This window comes from Apis cerana, linkage group LG1 (assembly GCF_029169275.1).
Source record: "Apis cerana isolate GH-2021 linkage group LG1, AcerK_1.0, whole genome shotgun sequence".
Lineage (NCBI taxonomy): Eukaryota > Metazoa > Arthropoda > Insecta > Hymenoptera > Apidae > Apis > Apis cerana.
In genome coordinates this window covers 24,025,852-24,041,047 of record NC_083852.1, presented here as the reverse complement: position 1 = coordinate 24,041,047, position 15,196 = coordinate 24,025,852, and the positions used below count along the sequence as shown (strand labels likewise).

Here is a 15,196-nt window from a genome sequence, read left to right as displayed (position 1 = left end):
AACGTGCCTTTTTTCCCTTTCTCTCTCTTCTTTCCTCCCCCTCTTCGTCGCCTCCTTCCACCGTCCACTGCTCTCTACCTTCTCCCTCCCAACTCCAAGTATCCCTTCCATCGTCTAGCAAGCGGCATCGAGGAACTTTTCTTCTCCCTTTCGCTCTCGCTGTGTCTTTTGCTTTCTCTCTCTCTCCCCCTTTTCCTTTTCTTCTTTCTTTACGCATTGTGGTTTGCGAGGTACGCGACCGAACACCAACGACTTCTCTCTTTCTTTAGATGGGAAACGACTGTCCTCCAATACTTTTAATACGACACACGATGACGAAGTTGAACACACGAACGAAATGCGAGCATCATGATAAGATAGACGATGGGATTTTTGTGAATGCCGCTTTGATTTGACGAATTTCATTTAATATGCGTATCAAAATGAAATTGTATTAAAATGAAATTGCATATGAAAGAATGATTAGTAAATGGTAATAATTACCGATTGACTAGTTTTAGTTAATTCGTAAACGAGCGTCGATTTTTATCAGCAAAATGAAATTTCTCACCATACATTAATTAAATATTTTATAATCAAAATAATACATAGAATTACGAATACTATTAATATAATGCGAATAAATTCTCGATTACTTACATTAAAATCATAAGAAAATTTCTCGATCGTATACACGTGTATACATCAGAGAATTATCTTAACGGATATTGGCAATGCCCGTTGTAATCCGAATGGAACTAAGACAATCACTTCTCTTTCTTCGGATAAGAAATGAGCGTCCACCAATGCCCTCGAGTGAGCACAACAAAGACGAGAATAACGACGACAGAGTGCGAGTAGTTGTAATGAGTTTCCTCAAAGTCCCTCTATTTCCAAGATTACATCGGAAGGAAGAGATATACATAGTTGCATGCGCGTTAGCTCTTTTCCTCCGTTTGCTATTCTGCATCAACTTCAGCGAGATGTAAATAAGGAAACGTATTATTACGCGATCCAACTAATTGCATATTACGATAGCTGACGTGGAAATACATAATCATACGTGACGTGGTAAATCTGTGCGGATAGTAGCGATTTAATGATTATATATTGATATTTAAGATGGAGGTGGATGGAATACATCGATGCTCAAAACAAGATGAAGTATGAATGCGAGTCTGGCAAGAGGTGTTCATCGAGGAATCGAATCGGTTAAAAAATAGACACCCGTTAGTTCGTTGGGTCGTGCAGACCGTACAGGCTGTTCAGAGGCCAATTAACGTAGTTACAGAGAGCAGAGTTCGAGAACAGTGGAGGTTTTATTACGATTACGACAGAAGGGGTAACGAGGTAACTGTATCAACGTTATCGCAGTTATCCGTGCTTATAGCAATAATCCGTTTATGTGTCGTTGCCCAAAGGAAAATAACTGAAAGGTACACAGCACTTTTCTTAAATCATCGAGTCAATATTTTTATCTATCTTCAATTTAATAAGCATTATTATACACTTTGTCGTATTTCATACAAAAAAATCATAATTTTAATATTAATATTTTACGATGTTTATTCGAATTTTTTACATATCAATCATCACATAAAGAACATTCTTAAATTTAATTAATTGTATAATAATACTTCGATTCAATTAATTTGAACAAGAGAAAAATATTATTGTAAAATAAATTATCGTAAGAATGTGAATACGATCGAAAAGCACTGTAATTCTCTGTTCAAATTATATACTGTGCCAGAAAAAACGCAAGGCATATTACACGATATGTATTAGTTGTCCATTGTTCGTATCGCTATAAATCGATGGACACCCGTTAGATATTGTAGCGAGGGGAGGTGGGCCAGGTGGTCCGTCGGTGCGAATATCCATTATAGATTCGGCGGAGTGTAGCTGTCGTACGATCCTACTCATTTTCCATGTATTCGTGCGGCGTATTTCTGGCATCGATGAGTGTAGGTCTATCGTATTGGTAAGAGGTTATGCTTGTGTCAGTAGAAGAGGCGGGTTAGTTCACGAGGGCGCCTGTGTCGGCGCTCGCGGCGCCACCGGTTCATTCCGCCATCGGCGCCCGCGACGTACGGACGTAGATAGACGCGAGTACGATTCTTGTTTGGGCGGACAACGTGAAGAAACGGACGACCTTTGTATATCGCGTTATAAAACAAAACACACGCATCGAATCGAACGCGTAATTTGTCGGTTATAAATACGGGTGTTTTGAGCGTGATACATATTCGTAGCGTGTGAAATCAGTGCGACGGATATCAGTGAAAATCCAGAGAGAGAGAAAAGCATCGATTGTCCTTTGTGTGATCGTCGTTACTCGGCTTTTTGTTCCTCGGGACGCCACCGCGACGTGTCGTGCTTGGGGCTCGAACGAGTGAGAGTCTCATCATAAGCTTCGAGGTCCAATTGCAAACATCATCGTGTTATACCTGCGCGTCCCTCTCACAAAGTGCGGCTCATCGAAGGTCTCGCTGTCTCATAGCGGTTGAAAGACGTGGAATGATATTTCGTCGAATTGAAGGTGCAGCCAAGCTCGGTAGGCAACGACGTGACACGCGAACCAAATATTTGATACGTTAGGTAAGAAGTATGCTGCATATCGTCAAAGTTGAAAAAAAATCGATTTAACGGGATATTCGCATAGTGTAACAGTTTCGCGCGTTATTTGTCCGATTTTTTATAAAGTGCAAGAGTAATCAGTTCGTTGAATCCTTGAAATTTGAGGTTGTGACACAGTTGTGCTTCGGTGACTAAAGAAATCGATAGATCGTAAATCGATAGGTGAGACACGACCGAAGTAATACAGTCGTTGGTGTTGATTCTTTATGCGACGTTTATATGTGTGTTCATTTATTCCATATACGATAGAAAAAGTGCAAGCAAGATAAAAGATTAGATGCAATACGACACATGAGGAGCAAATTCATTTAGGTAAGACAGAATAATATATTTCGAGAGATGTCGAGCGTAATGATACATTTTCTTTCGTTTTCTTTATACAATCTGATGCTTCCCCTGTATATATACCTTACACGCATCCGTCTCGTTTCAAATTCTATTGTTCATTTAAACGGCGATTAATACGAACGTTCGAATATTTTAAGCGATCAAGAAAAATTAATATGACGACGCGCGTGTTGCGTGACAAACGTGTCGTTTTCGACACATTCGAAATTCGTAATAACTTTATTTCATGCATCGTAATATTTTTTTGAAACATTATTACTACATAATTCAAATCAATTAAAAGAAAAAAATCCATATATATATGTATCTATATATGAAAAGTTACATAAAAATTGTTTTCGGGATATTTAGAATTATGGAAATGGAACAATGCTTAAAGAAGCATGGTGACGCAATTTTCGTGCAGGTGCAATTACACGGCAATCGCGCGAGGCACGTCAGCAAAATCGAGAGCCGTCTTAACGGGTCTTCTTTAGTTTCGCGGAGCGCAAACGCCGTTTTACCGTTAACGACCTAAATCGACGCCGAAGAACGAGATGCGCGCTCTTTTGCGAGTTCTCCGTGAGAACACTTCTTACGTTGAGTGCGGCTAAAGTGGTGGAGACCGAGGATGCGCACCGACTTCGTACTTGGCAGAAATCTTTTCGACCGTTTAATTTGATGACTTCAGAATCGCTTTAAAGGATATATAGCTGATATGCTTGCTTCCAATCTATCATTCAGTGCGTGCTCACGTTGGATACGTTTCGCGTCCCAACATCAACGCCAATGTTAGCTGCAGCATGTTTTTAAATTTCGATCACATATCGCACAAAAATTAGTATAATTAAATTTTATCATTAATTTATTGTTGCTTCATGAAGAATTAATGAATAAAAATTTTATAATGCTCGTAAAATTATCCATATTTCAAAAAAATTTGATATAATCGAATATCAAAAAAATTGTATATCAAATGTATCTTTATCGATGATAGATATGTAATTGTGCAAGAAACGGTAGTGGGGAGGATCGGTCAAATGATAACATAACGAAAGAACTATTTGTTTTTTATTCGATCATACAAACTACTGATTTTCTAGTAAAATTCATAGAAGCGTAAGTTTCGAGTTTTTGATGCAACTTATATCGGTGACAAATAAATCATTCGAGAAACAGTTATGTTCTATCGAGGTTCCCGCTACACGTTCACGCAGCGCGTGATGTTTTATTTCACCGATTCGTATCTTTTCGAACGTAACAATTTTCATATATTCTTTTGAATATGATCTTTGAAATAAAAAAAAGAACAGTTTTCTTCCACAAAAACACATCGATATATTTTTAACTCGATTGAAGAATGAAAAAAATTTATAAAATCCGGTTAGTTGTATATATCTACTTAATAGATTTCAAATGTTGGCAAGAATGGACAGATTTCGTAGTCACTAAATTCGAAAGTATCTTCAGACCGTAGTTGAAATGTTCTAGGCTGTCCTTTCACAATGTCACGTCTGATTGGCACGTTCAACTTATTTTATTCAATTTGTTTTTACTTTGTCCTGAAATTTCGTATACAATATTAGGAAAGTGAATTTATCATTTGATTCCTGTACAATTTTTTTTTCAAATTATACTTAATGATTCTATAAATGTTTATTTGACAAAAAAAAGATGTGCAATTCGATTATTAATTTTATAAAAAAAATCGATTTACTTAATGAAGGGATTAAATGAACATCATAAAGTTTCGATCATAAAATTTTAGTATTTCACGTTCGAATGATAAACGTCATCGGTGTGAGATAAAGAGCGTGAAAGAGACAAAGAGAGCGTATCTTCCGTAGAAGGATCGATCGTCTTATGAAATCGAAACGTGACTTATCGCGGAAGACGTTGCGAAGCTATAGTATAGTGCCAGACGAAACGTTGCTTCACCTCGATGGTTTCAACCTGTCCAAGAACGATAATTGTTACAAACGGACAATTGGTACAAATACGACGTAATGCAGGATTCAGCAAATTAAACGACGCGTTCACCCTTCCAGCTGATGAATCTCGTGACTAACCGGCGTAATCCGTGGAGCGCAATTAGCATACATGAATAAAGAATCTATGAATCCTTTAAGTCAACTGGCAAATACTAGCTGAATGAATAGGTGTTCATAACTTACTCGTAATGCGATGAATAGGCTACAGGCTTATTATAGTAATTAAATGAATTTATGAAATAAATCATTTTTATTATGAAATCAATCATTTTTACATGATATTTTTTTTTTTAATTTGATTTATTAATCAATTTAAATTATTTGATAAATAGAATAGATAAATGCAATGAAATAATTTGAAATATTCGAAATATAATTTTCTAATTTTATCAATTGTGTGATATGAATCTACAAATATATATTAAAAAAATTATAAAAAACTAAAATCTCAAAATAATTTTCTTTAAATCTTGTTAATTAATTTTTACTGTATTTTAAAAAATTGTTTAATATTGCGACGATCTGAATTTAATTGCGCGCTTTATGATATTCAAATTCAATTTACAAATTATATATTAACAAACATGAGCTTGACCAAAATTTTCTCGAATTATATCTAAATATAAATTCAATCTTGTAAAATCAATTCCCTCTTACTACGGCAAAGCATAACAAAAGTAGAACTTTTACTTCGAATGTTTTTAGCATCTAGGTATATTCTATCAATGAGAAAAAAATGGAAGAAAACAAAAAGACAAAAGCAGAGAAATATGGTGTCTTATATTGCTGTTGGAACTCGAGACGCGCAGGTAGCAAGCATAATTTTCTATCTACCTACGACGCCCCATAAATTGATCGAGGTTACGTCGAGCGTATTTTGTTATAGTGGAAAGGACTCGTATACGCCTCGAACGATTCTCAGCCGCTTATTACCAGGCTTCGTTCGTTCGTGCTCGATCACGCAACGCGCCACTCGGCATCGTGGGATTTGCTGGTTGTCGAATGAACTCGTTTACGAACTCGGGAAGAACAGACTCTGCTCGTGTCGTTTGCGATTGTGTCCATCGTTTTCGACGAAAATCGATCGTCCTCGTCTCCGTTATCGTTGTCGACGTCGTCTCCGTCGCCCGTTGAACGTTGAAAAACGTTCAACGTTCGCGCGTTGTTCGAAACGTTACGTGCCCATTCGACCTTTCCCCGAGCCTCTTTTGCAGCCTTCGTTCCAGGGGCAAAAAGGGTCCCTCTCTGTTCGCTTCTCTGTCTCTTACCACGCCACGGTTTCGTCCTGACTCTTTACCCCTCTTTTTCTCCACGTGTTTCCCTTTCTTTCTATCTACTGACTCACCCTCTCTCCATTCCTTTCTCCATGCTGCTCGTTCTTTCCCTGCCTCTGTCTCTCTCTCTCTGTATCTGTCTCTGTCTCTCTCTGTCTCTCTCTCTTTCTCTCTTTCTCTCTCTCTTTGTCGCACACGGTAACTCACTCTCATACTCGACGAGAACGGGGCGAGTTCCCGAAATAATCGTGCGTATCGATCCTCACGCCGGGGCGTGCAGGGTGAATTTATTCTCGTGCACGGGGAGAACGAGAGACTCGTACAAGCTCGCCTCGTTACTTAATCGTTCCACGTTAGAAATGAAGGGTATATAGCATGGAAACTTATAGCGACATAGAAGCGGTAGCGTCTCTCGCTTATTTATCCGATATATAACCGAACTGTTTGTCGGTAATACGGGAAATAACGACGATTCATCAGCAGTTCGTTCGGAAAATATTTAGGATTGTTAATTACATCATTCATAGTGTGTGTTCAATATTTTTCTGTATTAATTAAGGGTGTGATTAATTACGGGATCTATATTATTTGCTAATGGTTTGGTATTAATGACTAAACACCTATGTCACTTAATAATGGCTTTCAAGTTGGCACGCCTGACTTTGTCATTTTATTCTTGACGCGTACTTAAGTATCATATATATATCTAGATTGGTAATTTACAGTGATTTGATATTCCATTTTCAACGAAGACAAAAACGTAAGAAGACCAAGTATTATCATCGGTCGATATTCGTAGCAGCACAGGTCATTAGATTCAACGTCGCGGCCATAGTGTGTGACACATGGAAACGTGCATTTTTCGACCATTTTCGTGCTGTTGTGTATCGTGTTTGCGAACGCCATATTTCTTCTACAAAACTGGATCCACAGAACGTCACGATCGTTTTACGAAGCCTTCCTCCTCGTGTGTCGTATTCTGGCGCGAAGTCAAGTGTACATAATCGTAAAATCGCAAAACTAGAAACAACATGCGAATCCCAAGAGTTCGTTTCGCGAGCAACGGCCGAGATATTTACTGGATTGGTAGAAGTGTTGTGAATTTGTGTATTTGCGAATATTTGTATCGTTAAAAAACATGACCCGCATCGTCTTACATCTTTTCTTTCTTTCGTTTCTTCGTTATTTTTCTCGGTCTCTAGTAACGACTAGTCTCTCTTTTCGTTCATATTTTTCTTTCTTTTTTTCCTTTTCTTTTTTTTTTTTTTTTTGTTCTTCGCAGCGTCGTGGCGAAGAGAACCCTTGCGCGTTTTTTCGCGGGACATTGTTCGGCGTGCGCGTTTTGTCCGCACGTCAGCCATCACGGCGTATTGTATTCATTGTTTAGAGGCTGTTGGAGCTCTCGGGTAAGAAGACGGCGAGAAAGAGAGAAGGGCGCCTCGTAGTGGCTCCGAAGGAAAGGAAAACTCACCGTTCGCTGGCTTATAGACAACGTCGGGCTCGCTTGCTTTCTTTCTTTTTCTCTCCCGTCTTTCCCCTCTTCTCCCTTTCACTCGACTCGAGGCTTGCACGAAATCGCGTGTCGCTCCCGTACCGCGTAGAAATGTCGCCTCCTCCGGATCACGACGTTCCGTGATCGCAGCTGTGCGCACAGCCGACGTTCCTCTTCCTTCTTCGTGGCCTTCCTCTCCGCCTACGATCCGTTGGAAATTCAATTTCTGTGCAAACTTGTGAAATCAAGAAGAAACGAAAAGTAGAAACTGGACATTGAATATAGAAAAGAGCAGATCACAAAGTAACCGGGAAATAAAGTGACGCGAAAAAAGAAATTCGAAAAAGAAATTCATAGTCGTTGTGTGTATCTGTGAACCAGAGAAAAAGAAAAAGCTTATTGTCCTGATTTAGAAGAAACGTGTTGAAGAAAAAAAATAAAAAGAGAAAAATAGACGGACGCGAGCAACCGTGCGTCATGCGTGTATCTACATATACGTCTCACAGAGAAGGATGAAGGGCACATGTGGGATAGAAATAAATACATAAGATCATTGGAAAGGATGCGTCCGATTTGCTAGTGATTGAATGTAGGCTTCATTGCTTGATACGTGAATGAAAAGAGTGTTGCTGGAAAACCAACGGAAGAAGGAGAAGAAAAAAAAGGAAAGAAGAAGGGGAGAAAGAAAAGAAAAGCGGCAAACGGCTGGCGACAGAGGAGGCCACTTCCGGTGAGCGACAATAAGGTATAGACATTCTATTTCCATATAGTATTTGTTCATTTTTCAAACCGAAAATGTCGCCTAAAACTATTGTTCTTGAAAATCATGTTATTTTTATTCTTGCTCAAATAGAGCAATTGATTTAAGTTGTATTTGTAATACATTGTTAAAATTATAAACGTTCTCTCATGGAAAATATGTATCCGTACATATATGGTATACACAAACTCGGTTGAAGTTGCTTTCTGTATTTGTACGGCACAGAGAATCCAAATTAGGAAACCGTTTACATCGTTCACAGCATTCGCATTCCATATGTGTGGTGGATGTAGGTTTCAGTAATGATGCGTTTAATATTTAATCGTGGGTATATTCGTTACCTCGTTATTCTAATTATTATTTGTCGAGTTAACTTGATGGAATGTGTGTCACATGACATCTTGTCACGTACAAATCTTTATCGATCGATCATTTTATAGCATGAATTTACCGATTATGGAATAATCGTTTGGTATACAGACAAAATTCTTTTTGCGTAAAAAACTTTTAATTATTAGAGGAAAACAAAAAGTAACAATATAGTTATACGGTTATGGAGGGAGAGGATTCAAAAGTTTTTCGTTTACCGTTACTAATCCCGAGAACTTGCCTGCGTAGGATCGTTCCAACGACGAGTGACCATAGGCAGTTTTAGTACGTACTTTTACTAGATTGTAATCTGTAATCCAGAATTCCAGATCGATAAAACCCTGAACGAAATAGTAGGTTATTTAACAGGAGAAATAATCGTTTTTAAATAACTATCTACTTCGTTCCTGCCGATACTAAAAACTTTTACAGTTTATACAAATCGACCGAGAGAAAATCGCCTTTTAAGAGAATCGATTTAATTAAATAATCCTTGTTATTATACGCAGTTTGCGGATCGTGGTGAATTATTTCGAGGAAACACCGAAATGCTAGATGTTTCATCTTGAAATCGTTTAAATGACAATGACCGTAGTACCATCGAGTTGGTTCTGTGTACCGTATACTCGATCAGTGCTCGTTCTCGCCATTATGCAAATGAGACGTATTGTCGACTATGGCGACCCGATTATACTTCGCTCGAGAAATAATGTCTGTTAAAAATCTTTTGATTATTATCGAATAAATTGTGATAAAACATATATATATATATATTATTATGCAGAAATTTTTGTTTATTTATAGAAAAAAGTAGTGAAAAAGAATTAAACGACAAAAGGAGAGAAAGAGAAGAAATTACGTGACACATTGGATAGAATTCGTTGTTTGCAATGATGTCTTCTCTATATTTATTGCGTAATGCTTGAAATTTTTGTTACGGCCCGTAGTCACGTTGGTCGTTACACACGCAGTGTCCGTTCGAAAATCCCCGATTATATCGACGTCGTTATTCACGACGGCGCGCGACAGTTGTTACCGCTCGTTACGTCTCCGGGTGTCCCTGGTTTATTTAGAATTTCGAGGTACGCTCGCGGCTACCGCGCGTATTTTTTCCTCGCTGGATCTCTCTCTCTCTCTCTCTCTCTCTCTGATGAGGATAAAAAGAGAACGAGAAGCGCCCTTATGTGCAGTTTTTATTTCCGGTGCGTTAAAAACAGTACGAGAACGAGAACGCGCCAACGGGTGCAAACTTCACGCAACGAAGAATAATCGCTTGACGCCCGTACGTCGATTCTCTAGAGCAGCAAATTTTTCGTATATTTCTCCTCCCCTCCTCCCCCTAGTAAATGACAAACGATAGCGATGATAACGAAGAGGTGAACGACGCGAACGACATGGCGGCTGCCTTCACGATACCCTCCGCGATAATCGAGTTCTCGTAACGGTTAACAATGTCTATCGATTCATTATGACATTAGATGTCGCCTCTCGCGCAGAAAGGGGAGAAATGCGTTTACACTGAAGCTGTCGCGTGATCGATACGAGAACCGACCGACTGCCGCGTGCGCTTGGTCGCTCGCGTGCCCTAAAAACTAAGGATCGCTTCGACTCGACCATGAAACGTCCGTTCGTTCGAACTTGTAGGGAAGAATAATTTTGTTTGTCGGTTTCTTAGGAGATAGTATGGTAATTATTTTTTTTGGAACGAAATATGATGAGATTATTGGAAATTTTAATTTTCTATTTTTTTTGAAGATCAAAAATTTATCTGATTATCTTGATTTATCTGAATTCTGTCAGGCTAATAAAACATTTCAAAGGTTTATTATTTTTTTATTATTTTTTTTTTGTTATCCGTTTTACATTTAAAAGTATACAATTTTTGATTGTTTGGTTTTTATTTTTTCTAAATAAAATACATACAAATTCCAAATACAAGTAAAGCGTCACGTGCCGATAGTTTTCAACGGTTGCGCGTGATTGCAGCCACCGTGGATCCATCGTCAATGTTTGTGTGTTTTAACGTTGACCTTGCCGCTCCGCGTGCTCGCAGAGGCTCAAGATATCGCCGACGGATATTATATGGTACAATGGAACAATAGGGCGACGACTGTGAGATCGTATTCGCGCGTACAAAAGCCATAATAAACGAGAACGTATTAGCAATGTGATTCGAGTTAAAATCACGCCGAAACGTACACATCCGTGAGTTTGCTGAAACGTGGTACTGTATCGAGTGGAAAAGAGGGGCATGGGTTAGCGAGCAAAAGACAGAGAAAGAGATAAGAAGAGGAAAAGGGAGGGAATGGCGAAGACAAACCGATAGAATGGAATAACAGGAACAATGGAATCCAGAATTATTAATGCCCGGTTGAATTAATCACTTTAAAAGTACGACCGTTAACGGTCCTTACGCCGAGCGTAATCTATTTTGATTAAGATTAATTAATCAATTATCCGGTAAATTATCAAGTCTCGGAATTGCGACGACTCGAATTGTTTTTACATCTTCGTTTAACGTAACGATCCCGATCATTTTTTTCATTCTTTCTTCTTAGTTACCTTCTCAGTGATAATAATCGCATAATTATATCATTTATTTTTAAAGTGATCTTATAAAAGAGAAAAAGAGAACGATTAAAAGAAAGAACGTAAATTTTGTCCGTTTTATTCCTCGTTTCTCATAAAATCTCGATCACTCACAAAACATTGAAAGAAAGTAACATACTCGTAAAATATTTTGATTTGATTTGATTTTCGTTTCCGCAAATTTATCGTATATTTTTGCAATAGCCACACTGTACTTGAATCAAAGAGAATTTATTTCGCAGACGAATACGACAAGTTCTTTCGATTCTTGATGAAACGAAAAACAAGCAATTAAGCAGGAAGTAAAAGTACAGTTAGCACGTGTAATTAATGCGCACCGACTCATGTGCGTTTTCAACCGTCGAATAAAATATCTTTTCTTTGCGTAGCTCATATATCGTATACACAAGCACGTCTCGATCGTCTTATCGATGCAGCGATTAAACACTCTCAAACCGAGTCTGCGAGTTCGATAATGAATTTCATTAAGAAATGTTATTATATAGTTCTATATCAACGCATCGCTATTCCCATCATCATCAGATGTTTCGTATTCTTGGATATTTAATACTATCAAGACAATAGAATAAATTATCCGCTACAACTAGTAGTATCAGAGATTATAACATTGGCACGCTTATCTAATTATCATATAATCTTGGTTCTGGTCATGAGATTGAAAGAAATAATTTAATTTGTACAAGGTGTGTAATTATCAGCGAACTTCGAAACTGGAGCGATTTAATTTCATCGAGACAAAGAATCCGATAAGGGGCTCCTCCGTTTGTTGTTCAAAAGTGATACACGCATCAGATTACGCAGTGGCTAGCAATTGCAATTATTTCTCTCGAGACAAGTACAAACGTGTACACTCGCGTTTATTTCCTTCGACCGTTTCTCACAATCAGAGATGTGTTATACACTAACGCTCGTGCACTCACACGCGCGTATATACCTGGTCTCGCACGCGATTCCATATAAGAAGGTCGATGGTAACGCCTAACGTGCCTTCTGAAACTCGATACATGTGTGTGGATTCGTGCCACATGTATGCGCTCACACTCTCACGCGACTCCTCGCCCCCCTATTGTGTACGAGCGCACGGCCGCACTCACACCAGCCCCCTTCTCGATACTACATACGTCGATGCGCGGTGAGCGCGTGGTCGAGGTTTTCGTGCGCGAGTGTGCGTACCCGTTGATCCTAGTTTGCTGGCAGCTGCCATGAAAAAAACCGAAAGCCGGCCTTTTGCGGCCCTTCCAGAGAGATCCCGGCTGTCCGTGGCCCCGTCCTGTATTCAACCTTCGAAAACGGAAGAACACGAAGGAACGTTTGTCTTGCTCTGTTCGGTAACCGTGACAGCCGGATATTGGGAAATGAATACAGCCGTAAAGTCTGGAATTTTTGGGAAAGCACGATTTTCCTTCTAAGGGTCTCGGGACTTTGGATTGAAAAGTTTCGCTTTGTGACGAAATGTCGAATATTTAGACGAAATATATTAAGAAGGATTTTTTCGTCTATTGTTATAACGGTTTAAAATTTGCTCTGAATAAGAACGGAAAGGGTCTTGTAAGCATAACCGCAAAATAAGAGCACAAGGCAGTATCAGTGGTTTCGCACGGATCATTTCGTAGATAATAAACATTGGAGAGGAGAGACTACCTACCGAGTAAAAAGAAATGCAAGGATTGACTGACGTTAATTACGACACATCGAGTACTGAACGATTCGCAGATGAGACCGACTAATGTTACCCTATTCAGGATTTTCACGTTATATTCCCCGCTCTATCTTTCTCTCTCTTTCCTTCTTTTCATTGAAATCGCGCTCCGCTTTTCCTGTTCTCGTTTTATTCGACAAGCGGCCAGCCCTCTTGTTATTGATTAATGTATTCGGTATTCCGGATCAACCGTGCGCCGACTTCCTCTTTATTCTGTTTCCGCTTCGCCTCCCTCTTTGCCTCTCAATCTTATCGATTGTTTTATTTTAACTGGCCTTTATCTCTTCTACGCTACGGTACACCCGCCTCTCTTCGACTTACGTTTCGCCAACTGCTAGCTTAATGACGGGTGTAATTCCGCGATTTGCATCTCAGATTATTCTTCTTCGCTTCGTGTGTTGTCTGTATATGCGCCGTTTGTTTGTTCTTTTTCTTCTATTATACCAGTTAACGACTTAATAGGAAGACACGCTACTTCGAACGAGGAACGTTTTTAACGACACGTTTCATTACCGTGTTAATTCAATTATCTTTACCGAAGAATTGCAATTTATCGAAAAATGTATATCAACGAATAATGTATATCAAATCGTATTCAATATAACCACCGGTATATGTTATCTTATCAGCTTCTGACACACATACGTTCCGGCGATCATTGATCGCTGCTTATCGCATTAGTTCTTACGTATTTGTCCCTCTGTGTCTGCACTTCTGTCGTTTGCTACAGCTTTTCTCCATATTTGTCGTACGTAGAGACACTTAGTAAATTTACTTAATAAATTTCAATCCCAAAAATCATAATCGATTTCGGCAATACAGTTGATTTATCTTTAGATGATTCTCGATTCGATTTGGAACCGAGTTCCTTTCATATATATCCAAGCCTTCTTTCGACTTGCAAAAACGAAGGCATTTCGCTCGGTATCTTGGTCTTGGCGATGCTCGCCGGTCCTTTGCAAGCAACGCAAACGCGCTCGTTTCAGCGAAGAGGAAGCGAGCGGACGAACGACAAAGAAAGCGAGCATCGACTTGAAGCGGAGATGACGAGGACATAGCGGTGATCTCTGTTCGTCTCTCGGCATCTTTCTCTACAGGGAAAAGGTCCTCTTTCTCGCGCGTGCACTGGGTTCTGCTCTTCACTCGTTCTGTAATCTGTACGGCACGGAGGCCCGCGATTGGACCGCGGGAGGGGTCGGTGTGGGAAGGGACGACGAAAGAAAGAGAGAGATAGAAAGAGAGAGGTCGGAGAGCGAGGAAAAGGGACGCCGGGACGACGGCAGAGAAGAGGATGAGGAGGAGATGGGAGTGGAGGGAGGGTGTTACCGTCGCATTTCAGAGAGGACTTTAGCGCTCTGGATGGAGGTAGGCTAGCTTGGTAAGCACCAGAAGAGATAGAGAAAGAGAAACGCGAAACGCTAAAGGCGAAGAAGGAGAGAGGTTAGCGAACAGAGCCGTAGAGAAAGAGAGAGAGGAAGCGAGAAAAAGGGTGGTGAGTGCGAGCGAGAGGAAGCAAGGGGATCCACAGAGCCGACACGTCTCTCTGGCTATGCTGTATGCCGGCAGGGTACCCTGCTTCACATTGCCTCCATCTTTCTCCCGCATGTTAGCGTTCGAGCTCGTTCCTACCCTCTTTCTCTGTCTCCCGTTCTCTATGTTGCCTTCCTTCTCCGATGTTTGTGCTGTTCGTGCTCGATCTCTCTCTCGGTCGCCGCTGCCTCTGGTCTCCTGGTTCCTCTCCTCGCGCTCGTTCGTTCAATACTCTGGGAGAGAGTGAGGTAGGAGGTGGGGGAGGAGGTGACGGAGGAGGAGGAGGAAACGGCTGCGAGGGGAGACAGAGGCCAGAGGGAGAGAAGCGGCAACTCTCTCGCGCAAACCCGACGGACTCACGGAACACGATTCCACCGTTGGTTGGTGGGCTACGGATGGTTTGTTCGCACGATCGAAACCAGCCCGGCCGAAGGAGAGCCAAGAGCGAGAGAAAGAGAGGGAGCCCAGCGCTCGCTGATACGGAATGGAACCGCGATCGGTTGAAATGCAGCAGCGACGACGACA

General features: G+C 40.2%; 1 protein-coding gene across 6 annotated transcripts in view; it reads left to right on the top strand.

Annotated features, from left to right (window-relative positions):
- The first annotated feature begins 2,036 nt into the window (after window positions 1-2,036).
- Window positions 2,037-15,196, top strand: part of LOC108002081 (bromodomain adjacent to zinc finger domain protein 2B) — a 136,191-nt gene continuing 123,031 nt past the window's right edge. For 2 of the 6 annotated variants that reach the window (XM_062086801.1, XM_062086748.1), the window contains exons 1-2: window positions 2,037-2,931; window positions 7,599-8,448. The gene's annotated coding sequence lies outside the window, so the exon portion shown is untranslated. The remainder of the gene's footprint in view (window positions 2,932-7,598; window positions 8,449-15,196) is intronic. The other 4 variants (XM_062086759.1, XM_062086771.1, XM_062086785.1 and 1 more) reach the window with 4 other exon arrangements.